The sequence below is a fragment of the Schistocerca serialis genome, unplaced genomic scaffold (assembly GCF_023864345.2).
Source record: "Schistocerca serialis cubense isolate TAMUIC-IGC-003099 unplaced genomic scaffold, iqSchSeri2.2 HiC_scaffold_1102, whole genome shotgun sequence".
Taxonomy (NCBI): domain Eukaryota; kingdom Metazoa; phylum Arthropoda; class Insecta; order Orthoptera; family Acrididae; genus Schistocerca; species Schistocerca serialis.
The window spans coordinates 75,001-80,000 of record NW_026047296.1 but is presented as its reverse complement, the minus strand read 5'-3'; positions in this window follow the sequence as shown (position 1 = coordinate 80,000).

Below are 5,000 nucleotides of genomic sequence, written 5' to 3'. Positions count from 1 at the left end.
CGCAGCCGCAAAAAAACGCTGGGCACATATATGTCTCGGAAGAGTAACGACAGTCCGAGTCTCCTGCGTGGGAAGAGTCTTTCTAGGCCCTGACCCACGGGAAGGGTGTAGCTTCCCCCATCCCGGACATTTGACGTCGTCACACTACCGGTATTGACTAATAGACTGATTGCTGATAATCATTAGCCATACACTGGGGGAAACGGCCGACAGGGGCGGCAACATAGTGGAGCCGCAGTGTCACTAATGTACAGAGATAGAACAGTTTCGACTGGAACTAGAGTAACCGTATACACGGCACTGATTAGTAATAGATGCAGAGCCATCAGAATACAGATAATATATACAACCGTCCCTATACATGCTGAAAGACTCTGCACACAATGAGAACCACACGTCAGCCAGACACTCTTATCACACACTACTCTCTTATCACACACAATATCTAACCACCAGCATGGAAGAACATCCAGTGCATCCTCTCCGCCACATGACACAATCCACACTATCATTACCAGACCGGGAGGTCCACCCAGAAAACACAATATCCCACCCTTCCGACATCCGCACATTGCTCAGCTAAGCCACGAACACCCACACATGTCCGACACAGTGGTGCACCCAACATCACAATACTGCCTCCTGTCACAGCACACAAACAATGGCAGGAATGAAAGACACAGATCTGCCACAACCATGGAATCGGAGCGCCGCCTGTCATGAGCCAAAAGTGCATCCTGACGTGACAAATCGGATAATACCGCAGGCATCCAATTACGATAATCACTATCAACGAACCTGCCGCCCCCCCCCCCAATACACCTTTCCCTACAACAATGTGTATCTGAACCTACGCTATATCGTACCTTAACCTAACCTATATCGTACCTTAACCTAACCTATATCGTACCTTAACCTAACCTATATCGTACCTTAACCTAACCTATATCGTACCTTAACCTAACCTATATCGTACCTTAACCTAACCTATATCGTACCTTAACCTAACCTATATCGTACCTTAACCTAACCTATATCGTACCTTAACCTAACCTATATCGTACCTTAACCTAACCTATATCGTGCCTTAACCTAACCTATATCGTGCCTTAACCTAACCTATATCGTGCCTTAACCTAACCTATATCGTGCCTTAACCTAACCTATATCGTGCCTTAACCTAACCTATATCGTGCCTTAACCTAACCTATATCGTGCCTTAACCTAACCTATATCGTGCCTTAACCTAACCTATATCGTGCCTTAACCTAACCTAATTTGTGCCTTAACCTAACCTAATTTGTGCCTTAACCTAACCTAATTTGTGCCTTAACCTAACCTAATTTGTGCCTTAACCTAACCTAATTTGTGCCTTAACCTAACCTAATTTGTGCCTTAACCTAACCTAATTTGTGCCTTAACCTAACCTAATTTGTGCCGTAACCTAACCTAATTTGTGCCGTAACGTAACCCATGTTGTGCCGTAACGTAACCCATGTTGTGCCGTAACGTAACCCATGTTGTGCCGTAACGTAACCCATGTTGTGCCGTAACGTAACCCATGTTGTGCCGTAACGTAACCCATGTTGTGCCGTAACGTAACCCATGTTGTGCCGTAACCTAACCCATGTTGTGCCTTAACCTAACCCATGTTGTGCCTTAACCTAACCCATGTTGTGCCTTAACCTAACCCATGTTGTGCCTTAACCTAACCCATGTTGTGCCTTAACCTAACCCATGTTGTGCCTTAACCTAACCCACGTTGTGCCTTAACCTAACCTACGTTGTGCCTTAACCTAACCCATGTTGTGCCTTAACCTAACCCATGTTGTGCCTTAACCTAACCCATGTTGTGCCTTAACCTAACCCATGTTGTGCCTTAACCTAACCCATGTTGTGCCTTAACCTAACCCATGTTGTGCCTTAACCTAACCCATGTTGTGCCTTAACCTAACCCATGGTGTGCCTTAACCTAACCCATGTTGTGCCTTAACCTAACCCATGTTGTGCCTTAACCTAACCCACGTTGTGCCTTAACCTAACCCACGTTGTGCCTTAACCTAACCCACGTTGTGCCTTAACCTAACCCACGTTGTGCCTTAACCTAACCTACGTTGTGCCTTAACCTAACCCATGTTGTGCCTTAACCTAACCCATGTTGTGCCTTAACCTAACCCATGTTGTGCCTTAACCTAACCCATGTTGTGCCTTAACCTAACCCATGTTGTGCCTTAACCTAACCCATGGTGTGCCTTAACCTAACCCATGGTGTGCCTTAACCTAACCCATGGTGTGCCTTAACCTAACCCATGTTGTGCCTTAACCTAACCCATGTTGTGCCTTAACCTAACCCATGTTGTGCCTTAACCTAACCCATGTTGTGCCTTAACCTAACCCATGTTGTGCCTTAACCTAACCCATGTTGTGCCTTAACCTAACCCATGTTGTGCCTTAACCTAACCCATGTTGTGCCTTAACCTAACCCATGTTGTGCCTTAACCTAACCCATGTTGTGCCTTAACCTAACCCATGTTGTGCCTTAACCTAACCCATGTTGTGCCTTAACCTAACCCATGTTGTGCCTTAACCTAACCCATGTTGTGCCTTAACCTAACCCATGTTGTGCCTTAACCTAACCCATGTTGTGCCTTAACCTAACCCATGTTGTGCCTTAACCTAACCCATGTTGTGCCTTAACCTAACCCATGTTGTGCCTTAACCTAACCCATGTTGTGCCTTAACCTAACCCATGTTGTGCCTTAACCTAACCCATGTTGTGCCTTAACCTAACCCATGTTGTGCCTTAACCTAACCCATGTTGTGCCTTAACCTAACCCATGTTGTGCCTTAACCTAACCCATGTTGTGCCTTAACCTAACCCATGTTGTGCCTTAACCTAACCCATGTTGTGCCTTAACCTAACCCATGTTGTGCCTTAACCTAACCCATGTTGTGCCTTAACCTAACCCATGTTGTGCCTTAACCTAACCCATGTTGTGCCTTAACCTAACCCATGTTGTGCCTTAACCTAACCCATGTTGTGCCTTAACCTAACCCATGTTGTGCCTTAACCTAACCCATGTTGTGCCTTAACCTAACCCATGTTGTGCCTTAACCTAACCCATGTTGTGCCTTAACCTAACCCATGTTGTGCCTTAACCTAACCCATGTTGTGCCTTAACCTAACCCATGTTGTGCCTTAACGTAACCCATGTTGTGCCTTAACGTAACCCATGTTGTGCCTTAACCTAACCTATAATGTGCCTTAACCTAACCTAAAGTGCGCCGTAACCTAAACTATATTGCGCCTTAACCTGACGCACGTTGTCGCTGAACCTGCTCTGTAATTGTTATGCAACCCGTTAAAGTAGTGTAGTGTTGCCTAACCGCAACCCTCGCAATATAGTTCGCTACTCGCACTGCCCGGTCCCCTGTGTATCGCGTCATGTTAAACACCTTGCAGGTGTTGCTGACTTTCCACATGCTCCTGCTATACACTGTAGTGTGGATAGCAGCAGGACGTACATGCCCCCCCCCCCTTCCCCCCTGCCTTCGCAAGCTGGTCGGTGAGAAGTTTGCATGTTCAATGCCCTTCGCATGCCGACGTACTCAGCCTACGTTGTGGTACGGCCTGTCACCTGTCCGCCGATGTACGCAAAACCCACAAACTGTACTGCACATTGCTCCGTATGTACTGAATGATACATCGTGGCCCATGTGACCGTATGACGACAGCGCCTAGCAACGGCGGACCATACAGTCCAAATATTGTGCACGCAGCTACGTGTCGTCTCCCTATAAGAGCTGGATTGCAGTGTGGTACGCCATACAGACGTGTGGGAGGAACGGACGCCCTGGATGGCGATCAGCATGAGCAGTCTGTTGATGTAGTGGAGCGTGTATTCGGACGTAGTCGTCTCTTCTCACACACCGTGATAGCATGTTGCACCGCGTTCCACATCTGCGACATGCTGCAGAGGCGGGCTGACAGTCGTTCGCGCAATGGACACCGCATACGTACGGGGTCTACCTTCCACGTGTTCTCTAGGCGTGCACATGTTGTTGCGTCTATGTGGGCAGACGTAGTGTGTTGTGACACCTGACACAGGCATGCAATACTCGTTGCAAATGGCGATGGACGTGTACGTTTGCTGGTGACGTTACGCAAATGAACAACCGGTAACCCGTTGTGGTGCGGTTGTTCTCGCTAGAGGTGAATCAGTGTTGGCGACGATCGGTCGAGCTATTAACCGGTTGTTTCAGGGATACCCACCATGCCCACGAACGTGAAAGGGGACCCACCATGCCCACGAACGTGAAAGGGGATCTGGGTGTGAGGCGATACGCGGCGGTGGCTGGGTGGGACCGTCCCCGGCCGGTGAGGGGGGGCCGCCCGGCGTGCTGGCAGCGCGGTGCGTGGGCGCACGCGCTACAGCCGGCTGGTGGGGGCGGCCGGTGGCAGGCGCGCCGGCCGACGGACGCGGCAGGCGGCGCAGCTGCGCGCCGGCGCCCCCTGCTCGCGGCGCCTTGCGGCCAAAGTAGGTCCTCGCGGGCCCGGTGCGAAGCGCGGTGGCCATCTGCAGTGTGCTGGTCCGATTGAGGACTTTGTGCGCTGAGGATGCGCCGCCGCCCGGCGCTCGGCGCCGCGACGCCGTCTGCTGCTCGGTCGCCCCAGCGGTTCTCGCAGGTGGTTTGTATCGCAGCTGTGCGGACGTGTTGGCGCGTGCGCTGTGCTGGGAGAGTTCGCTTCGGCACCCAAGTAGGGCTTTTGTCCTTCTGTGGCGCTGGCGTTGGAGCTGCCGGTCACCGTAGGTGGCGCGTGTTGTCTCCCGCCGGCAATGCCACGACAGCACGCTCCCGGGCCTCTGTCGGCAGCGGCAAGCTCAGTTGGGAGCACGGGTGGTCGCACCTAAAGCGTCTACTCGCCTAACTCCGGGCGATTGCGCCTCTCTCGAACCCGACCAAGTACTTAGGACGGCGCTGCGCGCCGCCGGGACCTG